The sequence below is a fragment of the Lissotriton helveticus genome, chromosome 5_1 (genome assembly GCF_964261635.1).
Source record: "Lissotriton helveticus chromosome 5_1, aLisHel1.1, whole genome shotgun sequence".
In the NCBI taxonomy this organism is placed as follows: domain Eukaryota; kingdom Metazoa; phylum Chordata; class Amphibia; order Caudata; family Salamandridae; genus Lissotriton; species Lissotriton helveticus.
The window spans coordinates 2077522224-2077547503 of record NC_136065.1 but is presented as its reverse complement, the minus strand read 5'-3'; the positions used below and the strand labels follow the sequence as shown (position 1 = coordinate 2077547503).

Genomic DNA, 25280 nt, shown 5'->3' with positions numbered 1-25280 from the left:
GGCACACTCTTCTCTCAAGTCCTTGGAGATCATTAACAAGTTGAATAAAGCATACAAAGTTCCTTTCTCCTTTCTGTGGCAGTCAGGCACCACTGCAGGCCAATCTCCCAAGCAGCACTTCACCTTAGAGATAGCCTCTCCTCAGTTTCTTCTGGTTCCTCTCCTCAGCAAGGGTTTTTTCTTGTTGTCCAAAATTGATCTAAATTCTTGGGCTCAGGGTCCCAATATTTATACCCCAAAATCCTTTGTCCTCTGAGGGCAGAGGGGCCTTTGCCTAATCCAAAACAGTTCTGGTCAGTCCCGGAGCACTCTGTTTACATGACTCCTTGTTTCCTTTCACAGTGCAGGGCAGAAACACCAGATCCCCCACATGAGGTGGAGCCAGCATTGTGGAGGGAAGGCACAGCCCTGGATCACTCTGTTGACATGACTCCTTCTCTCCTTCCACAGTGCAGGGCAGAGACATTAGACGCACCACAGGAGGTTGAGCCAGCATTGTGGAGGGAAGGCACAGCCCTATTCAGGTCCCAGGTGCAATCCTCCCTCCCATGTAGATGCAAATCTCTCTATTCACCACTGGGCTGACTCTCACTTTCTCCTGAAATCCCCCAGCCCCTGTCACTCAAACTCCAGACAAGGAATACACAACCTAGCAGAGGCAGGCTTTAATAGTTAGACAAGAAAATACCTACTTTCTAAAAGTGGTATTTTCAAACACAGAATGTTAAAATCAACTTCACTAAAAGATGTATTTTATCATTCTGAGTTTGGGCATACTAAACTCGAATTTCTACCATGTTCGCTGAGTCAGTTAGGATTATAAGCTGTAGTAATCTAACTCCCCATTCTGGCCTATGGAGAACAGGTAGCCTTGCAATAGTGAAAAACGAAAAATGGCTGTAATTCACTATTAGGACATGCCACACACATCAGGGCATGTCCTACCTTATACTTACAATGCACCCTGCCCTTGGGCCTACCATAGGGGTGTCTGATGTGAAGAAAAGGGAAGGCTTAGGGACTGGCAGTCAGCAAGGCAGGACCAGACTGCACACAGGCTCTGTAATGGCAGACCTTAGACACACTTTTACAGGATGCTTCTGTGGGTGGCCCAACCAGTGCTGCAAGCCCACCAGCAGCATTTGGTTTACAATCCCTGGGCACTACTGGTGCACTGTACTAGGGTCTGACAGGTAAACCAAACCAGCCAATCATGGAATCACTAATCCATACATTAATGTACAATAGGGAGCACTTGCACTGTGGCACTGGACAGCAGTGGCACAGTGCCCAAAGCATCTACCACAAGCAAAAACACATGAGGCAACAGAAAAAATGGAAGGGAGATCCACGCCATGGTGCCAGGTCTAACACGTGTCCCCTCCAGCTGAAATGTGGGGAGAACTACCCTACCTCCTGGGAGTTCTCATCACTAAGGCGGAAAAATCTGAACAGACCATCAGCATTGACGTGTTCTGTACCAGGGAGGTGTTCCACCGTGAAATCCATCCCTTGTAGGTAAATGGACCACCTCAACAGCTTTGGATTCTCACCCCTCATCTGCATCAACCATTGGAGAGGCCTGTGGTCCATCTGTACCCGGAAGTGAGTCCCAAACAGATATGGTCTCAGCTTCTTCAGTGCCCAGACCACAGCAAATGCCTCACGTTCAATAGCACTCCACCTCTGTTCCCGTGGAAGTAACGTCCTACTGATGAAGGCTACAGGTTCATCTGTGACAAAACAGCCCCCACACCATGTTCTGAAGCGTCTGTCTGAATGGTAAACTCTCTGGAGAAGTTGGGTGCCAGGAGCACGGGCGCCGTGCACATGGCAACTTTCAGGGCCCCAAAAGCTTTCTGATAGGTGTCAGTCCAAATCACTTTCTTGGCTGCTTCCGAGAATTCAGCACCGTCAAGGGTGCAACAATGTTTCCATACCCCTTGACAAACCTCCTGTAATACCCAGTGAGTCCTAGAAAGGTTCTCACCTCTGTCTGGGTCTTGGGGGACTCCCAAGCCAGGATGGTTTCAATCTTGGGCTGTAGGGGCGCTACCTGGCCGTTCCCAACCTGGTGTTCCAAGGACACCACGGAATCCTGGCACTTACTCACCTTGATCGTGATGCCTGCATTCTGCAGTGCCAACACTTCCCAAAGGTGGCGCAGATGTTCTTACCAACTGGTGCTGAACACTGCGATGTCATGCAGGTAGGCGGCACTGAACTCATCCAGTCCAACCAACACCTGGTTGACCAACCTCTGAAATTTAGATAGTATCTAAATTATTGAATTTTGGAAATGAAAAATTCACTACAACATTGTAGTAACACTCAGCATTTTTGCTTCACCCAAGCAGAAGTATGAGGTTGCCATTTTTGAAGGAAAATCATTTGATTATGAACATTCTTCATCCCAAAGGGCATAACCCAGAACTGGAAGTGCCCATCTGGTGTGGAGAATAGTGACCTCTCCTTTGCCCTATCAGTCAAGGCGATCTGCCAGTACCCAGACGTTAGGTCAAACGTACTGAGGTACCGTGCAGCCCCTAGCCGATCAATGAGCTCATCACCTCTGGGGATGAGGTGCATGTCAGTCCTCGTGACTGAACTGAGTCCACGGTAGTCCACACAGAACGGGAGTTCTGGTGTGGCACCCGGTGCGGCAGCCTTTGGGACCAAGACCACTGGGCTGGCCCAAGGACTGTTAAAGGACTCAATCACCCCTAATGCAAGCATCTTTGAGACCTCCTCTTTGATGTAAGTTCTCACCCTGTCAGTCACCCTGTAAGTTTTGTGCTTCACAGGTAAGCTGTCTCCTGTGTCCACATCACGGACGCACCAATCTGTGACACCAGGAACCAGGGAGAGCAGATCAGAAAACTGTTCCAGCAACTGGCGGCAGTCATTCTGTTGCTCAGGGGTCAGGGTGGAAGAGAGGTTAACACCATCCACTGACCCATCTTGTTCTGTTGCAGACAGGAGGTCAGGAAGAGGCTCAGCCTCCTCCTCCATTCCAGCATATATTGTTAAGAGCATGCCCACTTCGGACCTCTCCACGTGGGGCTTCAGGTGGTTGACATGCAGGACATGCAATGGGTTCCTGGCAGACAGCAAGTCCACCAAGTAGGTAACCGGACGTTTGCGCTCCACAACCTCAAATGGTCCGGTCTACTTATTCTGGACTGCACAGGGCTCCACTGGGGCTATGACCCACATTTTCTGACCAGGCTGAAGCTCTACCAGAGTGGCATTCTGGTCATACCATCGCTTCATCTCCTCCTGGCTGGCTTTCAGATTCGCCTCAGCGAGTTGTCTGAAACGCCTAGTCTGATTCCTGAAGGCCAGCATGTAGCTATATACATCCTGGGGAGGTTTCCTGAGAGATTGCTCCCAGCCTTCCTTGACAAGACTCAGATGTCCTCTCATTGGGTGGCCATAGAGAAGCTCAAAGGGACTGAACCCTAGAGATTTCTGTGGCACCTCATGGTATGCAAACAACGGTCATGGTAAGAGGACGTCCCACTTACGCCTCATAGGTACCTAAAGACCCATAATCATGCCTTTAAGGGTTCGGTTGAATCTCTCAACCAACCCATTCCCTTGGGGGTGGTAAGGGGCGGTAAACTTATAAGTTACCCCACACTCCTGCCACAGGGGCTTCATATACCTGGAAATAAAGTTGGTCCCCCAGTCAGACACTACCTCTCTAGGGAATCCCACTCGGGAGAAAATTCCCATCAGTGCTCGTCCCACCACGGGGGCCGTCACAGTCCTCAGAGGTATGGCTTCCGGGTACCGGGTGGCATAGTCCTCCAAGACCAGGATGAATCTGTTGCCCATGGCTGTCTTAGGGTCCATCTGCCCCACAATGTCAATACCCACCCGTTCAAAGGGGGTGCTGACCACAGGGAATGACTGGAGAGGAGCCTTTTGCTTCCTCTCACTCTTTCCACTTGCCTGGCAAGTCTGACATGTCCTGCAATGAGTGTCTGAACTCTTGCGCATTTGGAGCCAATGAAAGTGGGTGACAAGCCTCTCAAAGGTCTTGTCCTGCCCCAAATGTCCTGCCAACTACACATCATGAGCCAGCCCTAGTAGGAAGGCTCTGAAGCGCTGGGGTACCACCAGCACACTAGCTGACCCAGGCACAGCAACCTTAGGCTCACTATACAGGAGACCATTCTCCCAGTAGATCCAATGTGATCCAGACTGATCACCTGCTGTCTGGCTTGCAGCCTGTTGCCGCAAACCCACGAGAGAAGGTCATTCGTTCTGCTCCTTGCAGAATTCTTCACTGGAGGGGCCTCCTTCCTGCTGCCAATGGGTCAGCTCAGGCAGGTCCCCCAGTTCAGCTACCTGTTCCCATGTAGGCTCCAGGGCATCCCCCTCAGGGTCTTCCTCCTCCTGGACTGTGGGAACTTCGTGGGCCGGGTTCCCGTGCCCACTGTCTCCTCTCTCTAAGGCAGGTTCCTGGGCCTCCCTCTCAGGCTCCAGGTCCTCTTGAGCACCCCTACGGGCTGCCATTGACCAGATGGTCACACACGCCCAGTCAGGCAGACCCAACATCTCCAAGTGAGTACTCCGCTCCACCTTTCCCCAAGGTGAGCTCTCCAAATCGTTCCCCAACAAACAGTCAACAGGCATGGTGGGCCTCACAGCCACCTGAAGAGTACCAGAGACCCCGGACAATCTGCTCTTGAGACACCAGGTGACACTTGACAGCTGTCACAGTGGCTCCTGTGTCTCTAAGAGCCTCCACCGTATGGCCAGTGATGGTCACCCACTGCCTATATTTCTTAGTGTTGGTGGGCAGTTGGGTCCCTGGGACCACCTCACAGTCTCCTAAAGAGACAAGGGACATCTCCGCGGGACCCCACCCACCGTGGACACCAAACTCCTCCCCCAAGGCTACGCCTTATTACCCAGGTCCCCACACTTGTAACACTTCAGGGGTCCCTGGTGAACAGGATTACCTGTCGGGACTCCTGGCTTTCTCTCAGGGGGAGGCTGGGAACCTTTTCCTTGGTTCTCTTGGGAATTACTTTGGGGCCCTTTATGGAACTCCTTCTGTTTACCCTTGTCCCCCCCCCCCACTATTCGGCTGGGGTCCCTGCCCACCTTTGGCTGAGTCTCCCATGTGACCCTTGTGGACCCGGGTGCACACCAAGCGGTCCGCCTCCTCAGCAAGCTTCCTAGGGTTAGTCAGCCTGCTATCAATCAGGTGCTGGCGCAGCTCTGGAAAACAATTACTGGACAAGTGATCCCATGCAATCAAATCAAGAAGCCCCTGAAAATCATTAACTTTGTTGCCCTTCACCCAACCATCCAATGCTCTGCAAAAGAAAGTGACATATTTCACCCAGGTACTGCTCTCTATCTTGCAATTCCTGAACCTCTGCCTATACAGTTCAGGGGTCAGATCATACCAGGACATGAATGCTTCCTTCATGTGGCTATAAGAATTACGGACTTCAGAAGACAAGTCTAACAGTGTGTCCCGCCCCTCACTAAGGAACCACCCCCACAACCCTGCTCCTCAATCTCTCTCAGGGACCCGGTGTGAAGACATGGCTACCTCATAGGCTCTGAATCCCTTCCCAATAGCATCATTCTTATAAAACTCCTTCACCACATCCTTAGGAATATACACTCTAGCTTCCACAGGCACTGACGGTGTGCTGTCACCAGAGGGAGTAATCTCTAAGCTCTTGGCCTTCAATTCCAACTCACTCAAAACTTTTTCATGTTCAAACTGCAATTTCTTTTCTTCGAGGGCCAACTTCCTAGTTTGCATTTCTAATTCCAACGGCCCATTTAACTTGAGCTTTGTCAGCTCCATCTCATGCCTCCTGCATCTCTCTATGTCCTCCAGCTCCTCTGGAGACAGACTCTTGGCAGAAACACTGCTACCTGTGGGGGAAGGTGCTCTCCTTCCTCCTGGACCCAATGGCCCTTCCAGCTGCACATCTGCATTCTCACCCCCTTCCTCATTCTCAGGCGTATTCCTTGCTTCTACCCAGGTCCTCAGCGCCTTGTAGAACTCCTCCTTCTTGGTGAGCCCAATAATGGAGACATAAAATTTCTTGCAGAAGTGCTTCAGCTGTTTTACTTTGTAGCTTTCTAGTTTCTCCTCTTCTCAATCAAAATCAACAGAGGCTATGGATTCTGCTCTCTCCATTATGGTTAAACTTGGCAGGTCTCAAAAATAGAAAATCCCAAAAAGAAATCTACCAAAAAGTATGTGGTCGCATTTTGGTCTGCACTCACTAGTAGTGTTCACCAATCATTGTACTTGAGTCACAAATGCAAGTCCAGAATCCTCACCGCTGACCACCAATGTTAGATTTGGGGGTCTCTAGTTGGCACAGGTAGGTACTTGTGACAAATAGGGACCCTTGCCTCTAGTCAGGGTAAGGGGGTACACTCCTAAAATAACCCCTGCTCACCCCCTCGGTAGCTTGGCACGAGCAGACAGGCTTATCTCAGAAGCGGTACAAAAGGGGGTGGTGATGGACGGAGCATCTGAACCAATCAAACACTCACACCCAGTCAAAATATCTGGGTTTAATCCATCACCGTTCTTTAGCCCACTCTGCCACCCCAGTTCAGACATGGCTATATGCAAATCAGTCTGACCCTGTGCCTCATGGGAACAGTCCAGCCCGAACTGCCAAGCCATGCCTTCCCTGGACCGGAAACAAGCTTCCGAGGACCGGTTTCTGGCATTACAGCCTTCTTCAGCCCGGCTTGCTTGAATCCAGTGGCAAAGTGAGCAAGGGACTCACGTCTGAGTTTACCCTGCCACACTTATGGCGGCCAAAAGCGGTACAAAAGGGGGTGGTGATGGACGGAGCATCTGAACCAATCAAACACTCACACCCAGTCAAAAGATCTGGGTTTAATCCATCACCGTTCTTTCGCCCACTCTGCCACCCCATTTCAGACATGGCTATATGCAAATCAGTCTGACCCTGTGCCTCATGGGAACAGTCCAGCCCGAACTGCCAAGCCATGCCTTCCCTGGACCGGAAACAAGCTTCCGAGGACCGGTTTCTGGCATTACAGCCTTCTTCAGCCCGGCTTGCTCAAATCCAGTGGCAAAGTGAGCAAGGGACTCACGTCTGAGCATACCCTGCCTCACTTATGGCGGCCAAAAGCGGTACAAAAGGGGGTGGTGATGGACGGAGCATCTGAACCAATCAAACACTCACACCCAGTCAAAAGATCTGGGTTTAATCCATCACCGTTCTTTAGCCCACTCTGCCACCCCAGTTCAGACATGGCTATATGCAAATCAGTCTGACCCAGTGCCTCATGGGAACAGTCCAGCCCGAACTGCCAAGCCATGCCTTCCCTGGACCGGAAACAAGCTTCCGAGGACCGGTTTCTGGCATTACAGCCTTCTTCAGCCTGGCTTGCTCAAATCCAGTGGCAAAGTGAGCAAGGGACTCACGTCTGAGCATACCCTGCCACACTTATGGCGGCCAAAAGCGGTACAAAAGGGGGTGGTGATGGACGGAGCATCTGAACCAATCAAACACTCACACCCAGTCAAAAGATCTGGGTTTAATCCATCACCGTTCTTTAGCCCACTCTGCCACCCCAGTTCAGACATGGCTATATGCAAATCAGTCTGACCCAGTGCCTCATGGGAACAGTCCAGCCCGAACTGCCAAGCCATGCCTTCCCTGGACCGGAAACAAGCTTCCGAGGACCGGTTTCTGGCATTACAGCCTTCTTCAGCCCGGCTTGCTTGAATCCAGTGGCAAAGTGAGCAAGGGACTCACGTCTGAGTATACCCTGCCACACTTATGGCGGCCAAAAGCGGTACAAAAGGGGGTGGTGATGGACGGAGCATCTGAACCAATCAAACACTCACACCCAGTCAAAAGATCTGGGTTTAATCCATCACCGTTCTTTCGCCCACTCTGCCACCCCATTTCAGACATGGCTATATGCAAATCAGTCTGACCCTGTGCCTCATGGGAACAGTCCAGCCCGAACTGCCAAGCCATGCCTTCCCTGGACCGGAAACAAGCTTCCGAGGACCGGTTTCTGGCATTACAGCCTTCTTCAGCCCGGCTTGCTCAAATCCAGTGGCAAAGTGAGCAAGGGACTCACGTCTGAGCATACTCTGCCACACTTATGGCGGCCAAAAGCGGTACAAAAGGGGGTGGTGATGGACGGAGCATCCGAACCAATCAAACACTCACACCCAGTCAAAAGATCTGGGTTTAATCCATCACCATTTTTTAGCCCACTCTGCCACCCCAGTTCAGACATGGCTATATGCAAATCAGTCTGACCCTGTGCCTCATGGGAACAGTCCAGCCCGAACTGCCAAGCCATGCCTTCCCTGGACCGGAAACAAGCTTCCGAGGACCGGTTTCTGGCATTACAACCTTCTTCAGCCCGGCTTGCTTGAATCCAGTGGCAAAGTGAGCAAGGGACTCACGTCTGAGCACGTCTGAGCATACCCTGCCACACTTATGGATGGATTAAACCCAGATCTTTTGACTGGGTGTGAGTGGTTGATTGGTTCAGATGCTCTGTCCATCACCACTCCCTTTTGTACTGCTTTTGGCCGCCATAAGTGTGGCAGGGTATGCTCAGACGTGAGTCCCTTGCTCACTTTGCCACTGGATTCAAGCAAGCCGGGCTGAAGAAGGCTGCAATGCCAGAAACCGGTCCTTGGAAGCTTGTTTCCGGTCCAGGGAAGGCATGGCTTGGCAGTTCGGGCTGGACTGTTCCCATGAGACACAGGTCAGACTGATTTGCATATAGCCATGTCTGAACTGGGGTGGCAGAGTGGGCTAAAGAACGGTGATGGATTTAACCCAGATCTTTTGACTGGGTGTGAGTGTTTGATTGGTTCAGATGCTCTGTCCATCGTCACCCCCTTTTGTAAGGCTTATCTCAGAGGCAGTGTGTAAAGCATTTGTGAACACATACAGTAATCCAGTGACAACACTACAGATGGACACCACACAGTTGTATATTAAAAATAAGTATTCTATATACGAGACCACAAACGACAAAAATCCACCATACTGTACTTAAAATGGTAGAATTAGCTTAGTTCTCTTTAGATCTTAAAATGCGACACTTTGAGTCACTGTACCTTAAGATGCAACACGCAGGGCAACGAAAGTGTTGCAAGGATGGTGATGCGTTTATTCCTTACAGCATTTCTGGGGCGATGCGGCAAGCAACGCTGCGATGCGATGAAATTTTGGTGCAAAGAAATAAAGACATACTTTTCTTTTTGATGCGGCACGCTTCTCCGTTGTTGCGAGAAGTCTCGACTCGATGCATCAGCTGCAGCGGCGACACCCTTGTTCCGTGATGCGGCGACAGCGGTTTTGGCGGCGACACTCTTCTCCGACAATGGGAGACGCTTCCACTCGATGCGACAGCTGCAGCGGCGACACCGTTGTTCCGTGATGCGACGACAGCGGCTCCGACGGCAGCACGCTTCTCAGTGGATGCGAGACGCTTCTCTTGATGCGGTTCAATGCGACAGCTACAGCGGCAACATCCACGATGCGACTGCAGCGGTTTTGACGGCTACACTCTTCCCCTTTGTTGCGAGACGCTTCCAGCTAATTGCGACACACAGTCCCTCAGAAGGCCCAAAACAACAGCAGGCACTTCCAAAGAACTTTTGGGGCTGGTGGTTGAAGTCTGTTGTCCCTGAGACTTCAGCAGGAGGCAAGCTCTTCTCTCAAGCCCTTGGAGATCCTTTACAAGTTGAATAAAGCACACAAAGTTCCTTTCTCCTTTCTGTGGCAGTCAGGCACCACTGCAGGCCAATCTCCCAAGCAGCACTTCAGCTTAGGAATAGCCTCTCAGTTTCTTCTGGTTCCTCTCCTCAGCAAAGGTTTCTTCTTGTTGTCCAAAAGTGATCCAAATTCTTGGGCTCAGGGTCCCAATATTTATACCCCAAAATCCTTTGTCCTTTGAGGGCAGAGGGGCCTTTGTCTAATCCAAACCAGTTCTGGTCAGTCCTAGAGCACTCTGTTTACACGACTCCTTGTTTCCTTTCACAGTGCAGGGCAGAAACATCAGACGCCCCATAGGAGGTGGAGCCAGTTTTGTGGAGGGAAGGCACAGCCCTGGAGCACTCTGTTGACATTACTCCTCTCCTTCCACAGTGCAGGGCAGAGACATCAGTCGCACCACAGGAGGTGGAGCCAGCATTGTGGAGGGAACGCACAGCCCTGTTCAGGTCCCAGGTGCAATTCCTCCCTTCCATCTAGATGCAGAGCTCTCTATTCACCACTGGGCTGACTCACCCTGTCTCCTGGAATTCTCCAGCCCCTGTCACTCAAACTCTAGACAAGGAATACACAACCTAGCAGAGGCAGGCTTGGATAGTTAGACAAGAAAATGGGAAACGGCCTGAACAACGACTTTTAAACGAGTGGCCTTAACAACGGCTCATATACAACGACCTGGGACTGATCCACGACCTTCTTAACAACTATTTCATTAAACAACGAGTGGCCTTAACAACGACTCCAACCTTTAAACATGAAAAAAATGTTATTTATTTAAAGTACAGTTCAAACGTATACTAATTTTAATAAACATCTAATGATAATCCGTTTTATTTACCTGCCAGTAGATGGCACTGTAGGATTGTTTTCAGGCAGGAGGACCCTGGGCACAGATCATGAGGATCTGTGTTTCACTGGCTTAAAACAGATGGAACCTCTGATTCGAGATCACAGATCTGCACTGTGTGACGTGTTGCTTTTCAGCGGAGACCTGTGGCACACCACAAGGCTCATCTGTTTCTCGGCACCAACTCCGCCCTGGGACACTTTGAATTGTGCACTAGACAACCCATAGATTTTACGGCGGCAATCTTTCAGACAGAACACCTGGCGAATTCTTCAGTGAATATGAAGGGTGTGGCTGAAGAGACGGGTTTGCATATGTCCAAGAGGCAACCTATTTCTAATCAATACACCGTGAGCAGAGGACTTGTAGACCTTGGCTGTTGCAAGCAGGTTTTAAACCATTGCTTTCTGCATATAAAATGTGTGAGCAAACTTTCTTCAAACAAGACGTAGTCCAGGAAGATGTCTGCAAGGGAAATTTCCTAAGTGCTGTCAAAAGCTGTGGATATTTTAATAAGAAACCTGGCCTGTGTTAACATACATTTATGTCAGGGAAAACAAGGAGTTAAGAGAAAAGTTAATCCAAAGAAATCAGGCACCCTATCCAGTGTGTATAAGTGAATACTATGGGGAATATGGATTACTACTATTACTATTACTACAATTATATGTAAATGGGATTTATTTCGTAGTTCAGCGAGTCGTGGTTCAAAACATAGTGGTTGGGATTTGCTCGTTGTTTAGTCTTCGTGGTTTAGGCACTCGTGATTCCAGAGGTAGTTGTTAAATCATACAACCCAAGAAAATACCTACTTTCTAAAAGTGGTATTTTCAAACACAGAATGTTAAAATCAACTTCACTAAACGATGTATTTCATCATTCTGAGTTCAGGCATACTAAACTCAAATTTCTACTATGTTCCCTGAGTCAGTTAGGATTATAAACTATAATAATCTAACTCCCCATTCTGGCCTACGGAGAACAGGTAGCCTTGCCATAGTGAAAAACGAAAAATGGCTGTAATTCACTTTTAGGACAGGCCACACACATCAGGGCATGTCCTATCTTATACTTACAATTTCACCCTGCCCTTGGGCCTACCATAGGGGTGTCTGATATGAAGAAAAGGGAAGGCTTAGGGACTGGCAAGTGGGTGCACGTGCCCAGTCAGCATGGCAGTACCAGACTGCACACAGGCTCTGCAATGGCAGACCTTAGACACACTTTTACAGGCTGCTTCTGTGGGTGGCACAACCAGTGCTGCAAGCCCACCAGCAGCATTCGGTTTACAATCCCTGGGCACTCCTGGTGAACTGTACTAGGGTCTGACAGGTAAACCAAACCAGCCAATCATGGAATGACTAATCCATACATTAATGTACAATAGGGAGCACTTGCACTGTGGCACTGGACAGCAGTGGCACAGTGCCCAAAGCATCTAACACCAGCAAAAACACGAGGCAACAGCAAAAATGGAAGGGAAACCCACACCAAGGTAAAAGGTCTAGTACACGTCCAAATAGCCATGCTCTCACCTCTTCACCTGTACATACATACATTGGAGCAAATCATCTGTTCCAGATGATTCTGTTGTAGAGTTATATTCCCCTTTTTGTTTCCCCCTCAACCAAGCAACCAAGAACCATCCATTGCAACATAAATAACGGCATCATTCTCAAAATTCCCTTAAATATCTAGTGTTCCTTAAATACTCTTTGAAACGTTATCATTTTTTTCCATACCCAAGCATTTTCACCTTGACTTGCTCAATGTCACCCTTGGAAATTCCTTTAAATTCATCCACCCCTATTAAAGTGTAAGGGAACCATGAATCAGTCAACTTACGCATTTCCACTTCTCCCACAATTCCATTACAATACGGGCTTTACCCTTTCTGTCTACAATTGTCAATATGTATCATATAGACTTCTCATCATGCTCCTGTGTACTAGGTTTCCCATTATCTTTTCCATACAACATACTTACACTCTTTTTGCCATTCCTAGAAGCTCTACACCGTAGACAAAATACCCTTTCTTAATACATCTGAAACATGTTACCCTCAACCTAGTCAATATCTTGTTTTTCGTAGATACATCTTGCTACCAACGGTGTAACAACCAGTATTCTTTTTCTCCTTCACCTTCCATGAAAAGTTTCTTTCTCCATCTCTTTGTGACTTTGAACCCACTCACACTTGCCACTTCAGACTGATTACTACTTCTATAAGCTAGAGACATTCCCTTCCTATAAAGGACTAAATTCTCCTGCCTTCTATGGCCAAAGCTTCTTTTAACGAGGATCATCTGTTCATAGCAGCTGTTCTTGGATTTTCTTACTATTGGTCTTTTCCACTGACTGATCCCAAATTATCTCTTGTCTGGGACCTTTACTCACAGGGGGCTGAGATCGACCTGAGTGCAGCCATATAACCTTCTTCAGGTTCACCCAGCATTTATGCTGTTTGAAAAACTTCATTTCCCATCAATGCCTCATTTATCCTAGGGGTAAAACTATTATCTAAAGTTTTTATTAAGGTGGCATACTCATCCACTATTGTCTCTTCTCCAGTTCTTTCACAAACCTCCTCTTTCAGTAAGTGTTTCAAAATGCTGTGCCCTTTGGGACTTAGAGAGTGCTTTGGCGGAGCTAATTTATAATAGCAGTAAATGTTTCAGCATCTATTGCCTCCAAATATGGATTGGAGGATTTTTCCCAAAATTGCGAGGTAGGACTTGCATGGGTTAAGTATTCCTGGCCACTCAGATAGTTACACTTGTTATACAATGTCACATTGTAGATTCTTGTTTAAAATAGTTTGTTTAGCACATTGTGCATGATCAGGTCTGTAACAGTTTTGATTCAAGTCATTGATATGTGCTGAACAATTAACACCTTTTTATAATGTTGTTTCGATGGTGTGACATGAAATTTACTTCTATATCCACCATTAAAATTAATAAAGTGGATAAATTATAGACACCATTTACATCTTTGAAACAAATATATAATACCTTTTTCCCCCTTTTTTCTGCCTTCACATGAAGGGCAGGAAAGACTCTCTGTGGTAGCAGCACACCCATCTAGTAATACAATCTATTCAATATTACATCACGTTGACATGCGAGTGACGTGTTGTCAAGCCTATCTTGACCGATGCGTCAGTGGCTTGCAGTGGCGTCACTCTAGTGAGGGCCGGACTGGCCGTAGCGGGAATCGGGCATTTCCCCGGGAGGCTGGAAAGGAGGGGGCTGGTTTTGCAGCAGCGAGAGCCGATTTTGTTACTGGGAGCCATTCGTTAAGACTGCCAAGCGCAAGTACTACGTCGCCTTCCCTGCCTGACTTACACGTAAGTTGGGACTGATGTCAGGTACACAGGTGGTCCACAGGGCTTGTCTGGCCTTTGTGATAGGTGTACCAAAAATCACTGAAGAATGAAAGGTTTCACCCATCAGTCGCAGTAAGGCAGGATCAGCTCATCCTGAGCCCAGCTCCCCACCCACTTACATGGGACTGGTCCTCCAACCACTCTAGGCCCTTTTGGACCTGGCCTTGTGCCTTGAGGCCCCCGCCTCGCTCCTTCTAGAGCCACATTTCTCCTCTCTCTCTCACTCATTCTCTCTCTCGTGCCAGTTTATGATTCTCTCCACTTTTGTGGCCTTCTCTCTTTAGGACCACTCTCCCCTCTTTCACTTCTTTTGTGCTTTTTGTGCCTTCTGCTCCTTTTTTTATCACTTTAGTACCTCTCTCTTTCACCTCTTTAGTGCTTTTTGTGCTTTCTGCCCTCTTTCACCGCTTTTCCACCATTCTCTCTTCAGTGCTCTCCTTTTTAGGTCTCGACTATTCTATCCCGCAGGGAAAGATTTGCGAGAATTATAGTAAGCACTTCAAAAACTCTACCAAACTTGCGGATCACGCACAATCCATGTGAGCTATGCGCGTGCACGCCATCGCCAGCCACGTCACACCACCATTTGTCTGTGCCTCGCATCAGAATTCAAAGGCTGCCACTCCCCCCGGGCACCATTTGCCTGCTACCCGCCTTCTTTGCTGCTTTCGATGTCCCACCCATGTCCCCCACTCTCTGTTGCTTCTCTTCCCACGTCCGATTCTGCCTCTCCCGTTCGCCCTTTCCCCTCATCCTCTTTGTCTCTGTGCATCTCTTTTCTGTCTCTGTTCCCCTGCAGACGTTTCTTCCGCCCCCTTAGCTCACTCTCTCCCACTCATTCCTCTCCTTTTAACTGATATCCAAGCGGGAGTTTTCTCTTTTTCTCCTTCTCCGCCCTCTCCCTGCCCCCATTGTTCCATCCTCTTAACTGACCTTCTCCCCGAGTGACTCTCTACCTGTCCCCGCCTCGCCGCCAGCTGCCCAACCCTCTTCTTGCCTCCCCTCCGTCTCACGCCTCTGTCCTCCCATTTGCCTGCTATGCACGTTCAATACACCACATCACTTTCTAGCTCTAGGTCTCATCTGCTACCCACCCCATCAGCGCGTCTGTGCACGTCCTATTCTCTTGCCCCTCACCCTATTTCCATCTGTCCAGAATCACAATCTTCGCTTCCCTGTCCCATTTGGTCTCATCATCTCCGTCCGCCCCCCCTTCTTTCTAATCACTCTGCTAGTTCGACCCCTCACTTTCCACTTCTGATCGTCTCTTTCCCACCCCACCAGTCCCCCACAGTCAGCTCGCCAATTGCACAACTGTCAAACCCTCACTTCAAACTTTTTCTCACCGTCACCGTTTACCGACTTTCCTCATGGTTGTACAGAATGCATGCATAATACTTACTACCCCTAACAAGCCCTTAAAGCGAACCGCAGCCCCCCTCGCCTCACCGTGCAGCAATCCCACCCTGCGGGTGCCTCCTTTCTCTACAAAAGCCTGGTATTTGTAAACCTCACCCTCACAACCCTCTCACCCTGCCTTACCCTCACACCCTCTCACCCACACACCCTCACCCTCACCCTCACACCCCCTCACCCTCACACACCCTCACACACCCTCACTCACCCTCACCCACCCTCAATCACTCCATCACCCCCACAACCCTCTCACTCTCACTCACCCTAACCCCTCACACCCCACACCCCCTCACCCTCACACCCCCTCACACACCCTCACCTTCACCCCCTCACCCTCAGACACCTCCTCACCCTCATACCCCGTCACTCTCACACTCCCTCATCCTCACATCCCCTCACCCTCCTTCACACCCTCACCCTCACATTCCCTCACCCTCACACACACCCTCCCCCTCACTCACCCTCTCACCCACACTCACCCATCCTCTCACCCTCACCCACCCTTTCACCCTCACCCACCCTTTCACCCTCACACACCCTCACCCTCATGCACCCTCTCACCCTCACACACCCTCTCACCCTCACACACCCTCTCACCCCCTCTCACCCCCTCACCCTCACACACCCCCTCACCCTTACACCCCCTCACCCTCACATCCCATCACCCTCCCTCATACCCTCACCCTCAAACCCCCTCCTCATCTCCCTCACACCCCCTCACCCTCACGCACCCCCTCACCCTCACACCGCCCCTCACCCACCCTCACCCACCCTCTCACCCTCACCCACACCCTCACCCTCTCACACCCTCACACCCCTTCACCCTCACACCCCCTCACCCACCCCCTCACTCTTACACACCCTCTCACTCACCCTCTCACCCACCCTCACCCTCACACACCCTCTCACCATCACACACCCTCTCACCCTCACTCACCCTCTCACCCACCCTCACCCTCACACCCACCCTCACCCTCACTCCCCCTCACCCTCACACGCCCTCACCCTCACCTTCCCTCTCCCTCACACACCCTCACCCTAACCCACTCACACCCCCTCACCCACTCACATCTCCACACCCCCTCACCCTCACACACCCCCTCACCCTTACACACCCTCACACCCTCACACACCCTCACCCTCTCACACACCCTCACCCTCACCCTCTCACACACCCTCACCCTCTCACACACCCTCACCATCACCACTCTACCACTCTACTGCCCTCACTCTACCGCACTCACTCTACCGCCCTCACTCTACCAACCTCACTCTATCGCCCTCACTCTACCGCCCTCACTCTACCGCCCTCATGCCCTCACTCTACCGCCCTCATGCCCTCACTCTACCGCCCTCACTCTACCACTCTACCGCACTCACTCTACCACTCTACCGCCTTCACTCACTCTACCGCCCTCACTCACTCTACTGCCCTCACTCACTCTATCGCCCTCACTCAATCTATCGCCCTCACTCACTCTATCTATCTATCGCCCTCCCTCCCTCTATCTATCTATCGCCCTCCCTCACTCTATCTATCTATCTATCGATCGCCCTCCCTCTATCTACCTATCCCCCTCCCTCTATCTATCGCCCTCCCTCTATCTATCGCCCTCCCTCTATCTATCTATCGCCCTCCCTCCCTCTATCTATCGCCCTCCCTCTCTTCCACCCACCTCCTTCTCTAACTCCCTGTTCTCTTCTCTTCTCCTGTGCTGATCTGCTGTTCTCTTCCACCCGCCTCCTTCTTTAACTCCCTGTTGTCTTCTCCTGTGCTAATCTGCTGCTCTCTTCCACCTCACCTCCTTCTCTAACTCCCTGTTCTCTCCTCTTCTCCTGTGCTGATCTGTTGCTCTCTTCCAACCCGCCTCCTTCTTTAACTCTGCTTTTTTCTCTTGTGCTGATCTGCTGTTCCCTTCCACCACCTCCTTCTCTAACTCCCTGTTCTCTTCTCACATGCTGATCTGCTGTTCTCTTCCTCCCGCCTCATTCTCTAACTCCCTGTTCTCTTCTCCTGTGATAATCTTTCTGCTATCTTCCATCCGCCTCCTTCTCTAACTCCCTGTTCTCTTCTCCGGTGCTGATCTGCTGTTCTCTTTCACCCGCCTCCTTCTCTAACTCCCTTTTCTCTTCTCATGTGCTGATCTGCTGTTCTCTTTCATCCCGCCTCCTTCTCTAACTCCCTGATCTCTTCGCCTGTGCTAATATGCTATTCTCTTCCACCCGCTTCCTTACTTAACTCCCTGTTCTCTTCTCCTCGCTGATCTGCTGCTCTCTTCCACCCCACCTCCTTCTTTAACTCCATGTTCTCTTCACCTGTGCTTATCTGCTGCTCTCTTCCACCCCGCCTCCTTCTTTAACTCTGTTCTTTTCTCCTGTGCTGATCTGCTGTTCTCTTCCACCCGCCTCCTTCTTTAACTCCTTGTTCTCTTCTCTTGTGCTGATCTGCTGATCTCTTCCACCCACCTCCTTCTTTAACTCCCTGTTCTCTCATCTTCTCCTGTGCTGATCTGCTACTCTCTTCCACCCGCCTCCTTCTTTAACTCTCTGTTCTGTTCTCCAGTGCTGATCTGCTGCTCTCTTCCACCCGCCTCCTTCTCTAACTCCCTCTTCTCTTCTCCTGTGCTGGTCTGCCCTTCTCTTCCACCCGCCTCATTCTCTAACTCCTTGTTGCCTTCTGCTGTGATGATCTTTTTGCTCTCTTCCATCCGCCGCCTTCTCTAACTCCCTTTTCTCTTCTCCGGTGCTGATCTGCAGTTCTATTTCACCCCGCCTACTTCTCTAACTCCCTGTTCTCTTCTCCTGTACTGATCTGCTGTTCTTTTCTACCGCCTCCTTCTGTAACTCCCGGTTCTCTTCTCCTGTGCCGATCTGCTGTTCTCTTCCACCCCGCCTCCTTCTTTAACTCCTTGTTCTCTTCTCCTGGCCTGATCTGCTGCTCTCATACACCCACCTCCTTCTTTAACTCCCTTTTCTCTTCTCCTGTGCTAATCTGCTGCTCTCTTCCACCCCACCTCCTTCTTTAACTCCCTGTTCTCTTCTGCTGTGCTGATCTGCTCCTCTCATCCACCCACCTCCTTCTCTAACTCACTGTTCTCTCCTCTTCTCCTGTGCTGATCTGCTGCTCTCTTCCACTCTGCCTCCTTCTCTAACTCCCTGTTCTCTTCTCTTCTCCTGTGCTGATCTGCTGCTCTCTTCCACCTGCCTCCTTCTTTAACTCCCTGTTCTCTTCTCCTGTGCTAATCTGCTGTTCTCTTCCTCCCGCCTCTTTCTCTAACTCCCTGTTCTCTTCTCTTCTCCTGTGCTGATCTGCTGTTCTCTTCCACCCGCCTCCTTCTTTAACTCCCTGTTGTCTTCTCCTGTGCTAATCTGCTGCTCTCTTCCACCTCACCTCCTTCTCTAACTCCCTGTTCTCTCCTCTTCTCCTGTGCTGATCTGTTGCTCTCTTCCAACCCGCCTCCTTCTTTAACTCTGTTTTTTTCTCTTGTGCTGATCTGCTGTTCCCTTCCACCACCTCCTTCTCTAACTCCCTGTTCTCTTCTCACATGCTGATCTGCTGTTCTCTTCCTCCCGCCTCATTCTCTAACTCCCTGTTCTCTTCTCCTGTGATAATCTTTCTGCTATCTTCCATCCGCCTCCTTCTCTAACTCCCTGTTCTCTTCTCCGGTGCTGATCTGCTGTTCTCTTTCATCCGCCTCCTCTCTAACTCCCTGATCTCTTCGCCTGTGCTAATATGCTATTCTCTTCCACCCGCTTCCTTACTTAACTCCCTGTTCTCTTCTCCTCGCTGATCTGCTGCTCTCTTCCACCCCACCTCCTTCTTTAACTCCATGTTCTCTTCACCTGTGCTTATCTGCTGTTCTCTTCCACCCGCCTCCTTCTTTAACTCCCTGTTCTCTCATCTTCTCCTGTGCTGATCTGCTACTCTCTTCCACCTGCCTCCTTCTTTAACTCTCTGTTCTGTTCTTCAGTGCTGATCTGCTGCTCTCTTCCACCCGCCTCCTTCTCTAACTACCTCTTCTCTTCTCCTGTGCTGGTCTGCCCTTCTCTTCCACCCGCCTCATTCTCTAACTCCTTGTTGCCTTCTGCTGTGATGATCTTTTTGCTCTCTTCCATCCGCCGCCTTCTCTAACTCCCTTTTCTCTTCTCCGGTGCTGATCTGCAGTTCTATTTCACCCCGCCTCCTTCTCTAACTCCCTGTTCTCTTCTCCTGTACTGATCTGCTGTTCTTTTCTACCGCCTCCTTCTGTAACTCCCGGTTCTCTTCTCCTGTGCCGATCTGCTGTTCTCTTCCACCCGCCTCCTTCTTTAACTCCTTGTTCTCTTCTCCTGGCCTGATCTGCTGCTCTCATACACCCACCTCCTTCTTTAACTCCCTTTTCTCTTCTCCTGTGCTAATCTGCTGCTCTCTTCCACCCCACCTCCTTCTTTAACTCCCTGTTCTCTTCTGCTGTGCTGATCTGCTCCTCTCTTCAACCCACCTCCTTCTCTAACTCACTGTTCTCTCCTCTTCTCCTGTGCTGATCTGCTGCTCTCTTCCACTCTGCCTCCTTCTCTAACTCCCTGTTCTCTTCTCTTCTCCTGTGCTGATCTGCTGCTCTCTTCCACCTGCCTCCTTCTTTAACTCCCTGTTCTCTTCTCCTGTGCTAATCTGCTGTTCTCTTCCTCCCGCCTCTTTCTCTAACTCCCTGTTCTCTTCTCTTCTCCTGTGCTGATCTGCTGTTCTCTTCCACCCGCCTCTTTCTTTAACTCCCTGTTGTCTTCTCCTGTGCTAATCTGCTGCTCTCTTCCACCTCACCTCCTTCTCTAACTCCCTGTTCTCTCCTCTTCTCCTGTGCTGATCTGTTGCTCTCTTCCAACCCGCCTCCTTCTTTAACTCTGTTTTTTTCTCTTGTGCTGATCTGCTCTTCCCTTCCACCACCTCCTTCTCTAACTCCCTGTTCTCTTCTCACATGCTGATCTGCTGTTCTCTTCCTCCCGCCTCATTCTCTAACTCCCTGTTCTCTTCTCCTGTGATAATCTTTCTGCTATCTTCCATCCGCCTCCTTCTCTAACTCCCTGTTCTCTTCTCCGGTGCTGATCTGCTGTTCTCTTTCACCCGCCTCCTTCTCTAACTCCCTTTTCTCTTCTCATGTGCTGATCTGCTGTTCTCTTTCATCCCGCCTCCTTCTCTAACTCCCTGATCTCTTCGCCTGTGCTAATATGCTATTCTCTTCCACCTGCTTCCTTACTTAACTCCCTGTTCTCTTCTCCTCGCTGATCTGCTGCTCTCTTCCACCCCACCTCCTTCTTTAACTCCATGTTCTCTTCACCTGTGCTTATCTGCTGCTCTCTTCCACCCCGCCTCCTTCTTTAACTCTGTTCTTTTCTCCTGTGCTGATCTGCTGTTCTCTTCCACCCGCCTCCTTCTTTAACTCCTTGTTCTCTTCTCTTGTGCTGATCTGCTGATCTCTTCCACCCACCTCCTTCTTTAACTCCCTGTTCTCTCATCTTCTCCTGTGCTGATCTGCTACTCTCTTCCACCCGCCTCCTTCTTTAACTCTCTGTTCTGTTCTCCAGTGCTGATCTGCTGCTCTCTTCCACCCGCCTCCTTCTCTAACTCCCTCTTCTCTTCTCCTGTGCTGGTCTGCCCTTCTCTTCCACCCGCCTCATTCTCTAACTCCTTGTCGCCTTCTGCTGTGATGATCTTTTTGCTCTCTTCCATCCGCCGCCTTCTCTAACTCCCTTTTCTCTTCTCCGGTGCTGATCTGCAGTTCTATTTCACCCCGCCTCCTTCTCTAACTCCCTGTCCTCTTCTCCTGTACTGATCTGCTGTTCTTTTCTACCGCCTCCTTCTGTAACTCCCGGTTCTCTTCTCCTGTGCCGATCTGCTGTTCTCTTCCACCCCGCCTCCTTCTTTAACTCCTTGTTCTCTTCTACTGGCCTGATCTGCTGCTCTCATACACCCACCTCCTTCTTTAACTCCCTTTTCTCTTCTCCTGTGCTAATCTGCTGCTCTCTTCCACCCCACCTCCTTCTTTAACTCCCTGTTCTCTTCTGCTGTGCTGATCTGCTCCTCTCTTCCACCCACCTCCTTCTCTAACTCACTGTTCTCTCCTCTTCTCCTGTGCTGATCTGCTGCTCTCTTCCACTCTGCCTCCTTCTTTAACTCCCTGTTCTCTTCTCCTGTGCTAATCTGCTGTTCTCTTCCTCCCGCCTCTTTCTCTAACTTCCTGTTCTCGTCTCCTGTGCCGATCTGCTGTTCTCTTCCACCCGCCTCCTTCTTTAACTCCCTGTTCTCTTCTACTGTGCTGATCTGTTGCTCTCTTCCACCCCAACTCCTTCTTTAACTCCCTGTTCTCTTCTGCTGTGCTGTTATGCTGCACTCTTCCACCCACCTCCTTCTCTAATTTCCTGTTCTCTTCTCTTCTCCTGTGCTGATCTGCTGCTCTTTTCCACCAGCCTCCTTCTTTAACTCCCTGTTCTCTTTTGCTGTGCTGATCTGCTGCTCTCTTCCACGCCGCCTCCTTCTTTATCTCCCTGGTCGCTTCTCCTGTGCTGATCTGCTGCTCTCATCCACCCCACCTCCTTCTTTAACTCCCTGGTATCTTCTCTTCTCCTGTGCTGAACTGCTGTTCTCTTGCACCCACCTCCTTCTTTAACTCCCTGTTATCTTCTCCTGTGCTGATCTGCTGCTCTCGTCCACCCCAACTCCTTCTTTAACTCCCTCTTCGCTTCTCTTCTCCTGTGCTGATCTGCTGTTCTCTTTCACCCCGCCTCCTTCTCTAACTCCCTGTTCTCTTCTCCTGTGCTAATATGTTGTTCTCTTCCACCCGCTTCCTTCCTTAACTCCATGTTCTCTTAACCTGTGCTGATCTGCTGCTCTCTTCCACCCCGCCTTCTTCTTTAACTCTGTTTTTTTCTCCTGTGCTGATCTGCTGTTCCCTTCTACCACCTCCTTCTCTAACTCCCTGTTCTCTTCTCCCAAGCTGATCTGCTGTTCTCTTTCTCCCGCCTCATTCTCTAGCTCCCTGTTCTCTTCTCCTGTGATGATCTTTCGGCTATCTTCCATCCGCCTCCTTCTCTAACACCCTGTTCTCTCCTCCTGTGCTGATCTGCTGTTCTCTTTCACCCCGCCTCCTTCTCTAACTCCCTGTTCTCTTCTCCTGTGCTAATATGCTGTTCTCTTCCACCGGCTTCCTTCCTTAATTCCCTGTTCTCTACTCCTGTGCTGATCTGCTGCTCTCTTCCACCCCACATCCTCCTTTAACTCTGTTCTTTTCTCCTGTGCTGATCTGCTGTTCTCTTCCACCCGCCTCCTTTTTTAACTCCCTGTTCTTTTTTTCTGTGCTGATCTGCTGCTCTCTTCCAACCCACCTCCATCTTTAACTCCCTGTACTCTTCTCTTCTCCTGTGCTGATCTGCTACTCTCTTCCACCCACCTCCTTCTTTAACTCCCTGTTCTGTTCTCCCGTGCTGATCTGCTGCTCTCTTCCACCCACCCCCTTCTCTAACTCCCAGTTCTCTTCTCCTGTGCTGATCTGCTCTTCTCTTCCACCCGCCTCATTCTCTAACTCCTTGTTGCCTTCTCCTGTGATGATCTTTTTGCTCTCTTCCATCCGCCTCCTTTTCTAACTCCCTTTTCTCTTCTCCGGTGCTGATCTGCTGTTCTCTTTCACCCCGCCTCCTTCTCGAACTCCCTGTTCTCTTCTCCTGTACTGATCTGCTGTTCTTCTCCACCGCCTCCTTCTGTAACTCCCGGTAATCTTCTCCTGTGCCGATCTGCTGTTCTCTTCCACCTGCCTCCTTCTTTAACTCCCTGTTCTCTTCTCCTGTGCTGATCTGCTGCTCTCATCCACCCACCTCCTTCTTTAACTCCCTGTTCTCTTCTCTCGTGCTGATCTGCTGCTCTCTTCAACCCCACCTCCTTCTCTACCTCCCTGTTCTCTTCTCCTGTGCTGTTCTGCTGCTCTCTTCCACCCCGCGTCCTTCTTTAACTCCCTGTTAACTTCTGCAGATCTGCTGTTCTCTTCCACCTTACCTCCTTATCTAATTCCCTGTTCTCTTCTCTTCTCCTGTGCTGATCTGTTGCTCTCTTCCACCCCGCGTCCTTCTTTAACTCCCTGTTAACTTCTGCAGATCTGCTGTTCTCTTCCACCTTACCTCCTTATCTAATTCCCTGTTCTCTTCTCTTCTCCTGTGCTGATCTGTTGCTCTCTTCCACCCCGCGTCCTTCTTTAACTCCCTGTTAACTTCTGCAGATCTGCTGTTCTCTTCCACCTCACCTCCTTATCTAATTCCCTGTTCTATTCTCTTCTTCTGTGCTGATCTGCTGCTCTCTTCCACACCGCCGCCTTCTTTCACTCCCTGTTCTCTTCTGCTGTGCTGATCTGTTCCTCTCTTCCACCCACCTCCTTCTCTAACTCCCTGTTCTCTTCTCTTCTCCTGTGCTGATCTGTTGCTCTCTTCCACCCCACGTCCTTCTTTAACTCCCTGTTAACTTCTGCAGATCTGCTGCTCTCTTCCACCTTACCTCCTTATCTAATTCCCTGTTCTCTTCTCTTCTCCTGTGCTGATCTGCTGCTCTCTTCCACCCCACTTCCTTCTTTAACTACCTGTTCTCTTTTGCTGTGCTGATCTGCTGCTCTCTTCTACCCCACCCCCTTTAACTCCCTGTTCTCTTCTCCTGTGCTGATCTGCTGCTCTCTCTCACCCCGCCTCCTTCTTTAACTCCATGTTCTCTTCTCCTGTGCTGATCTGCTGCTCTCTTCCACCCGCCTCCTTCTTTAACTCCCTGTTCTCTTTTGCTGTGCTGATCTGCTGCTCTCTTCTACCCACCTCCTTCTCTAATCCCCTGTTCTCTTCTATTCTCCCGTACTGATCTGCTGCTCTCTTCCACCGCCTCCTTCTCTAGCTCCCTGTTCTCTTCTCTTCTCCTGTGCTGATCTGCTGTTCTCTTCCACCCACCTCCTTCTTTAACTCCTTGTCCTCTTCTCCTGTGCTGATCTGCTGCTCTCTTCCACCCCACCTACTTCTTTAACTCCCTGTTCTCTTCTCCGATGCTGATCTGCTGCTCTCTTCCACCCCACCTCCTTCTTTACCTCCCTGTTCTCTTCTCCTGTGCTAATCTGCTGTTCTCTTCCACCCGCCTCCTTCTCTAACTCCCTGTTCTTTTCTCCTGTGCTGATCTGCTGCTCTCTTCCACCCACCTCCTTCTTTAGCTCCCTGTTCTCTTCTGCTGTGCTGATCTGCTGCTCTCTTCCACATACATCCTTCGGTAACCGCACACACAGATACATACAACCATGCACACACACACATACAACCACACACATACAAACACACACACACAACCACACAAACACACAACCACACCACACACACAATCTCACACACAACCACACACACTCAGCCACACACACAACCCCACACACAAACACACATCACCCCACACACAACCACACACACCCACACACACAACCACACACTCAACTACACACAACCACACACTCAACCATACACTCAACTACACACTCAATCACAAACACAACCACACACACAACCACACACCCAACCACACACACACATAACCACACCCAACCACACACACAACCACAACCACAACCACACACACACACACAACCCCACCTACTTCTTTAACTTCCTGTTCTCTTCTCCGATGCTGATCTGCTGCTCTCTTCCACCCCACCTCCTTCTTTAACTCCCTGTTCTCTTCTCCTGTGCTAATCTGCTGTTCTCTTCCACCCGCCTCTTTCTCTAACTCCCTGTTCTCTTCTCCTGTGCCGATCTGCTGTTCTCTTCCACCCGCCTCCTTCTTTAACTCCCTGTTCACTTCTCCTGTGCTGATCTG

At 50.1% G+C, this 25280-nt stretch overlaps 1 protein-coding gene across 3 annotated transcripts in view; it reads right to left on the bottom strand.

Moving 5' to 3' along the window:
- The window catches only part of LOC144756318 (uncharacterized), a 166263-nt gene that overhangs the window by 32620 nt on the left and 108363 nt on the right, over nucleotides 1-25280 (bottom strand). The window lies entirely within an intron of this gene.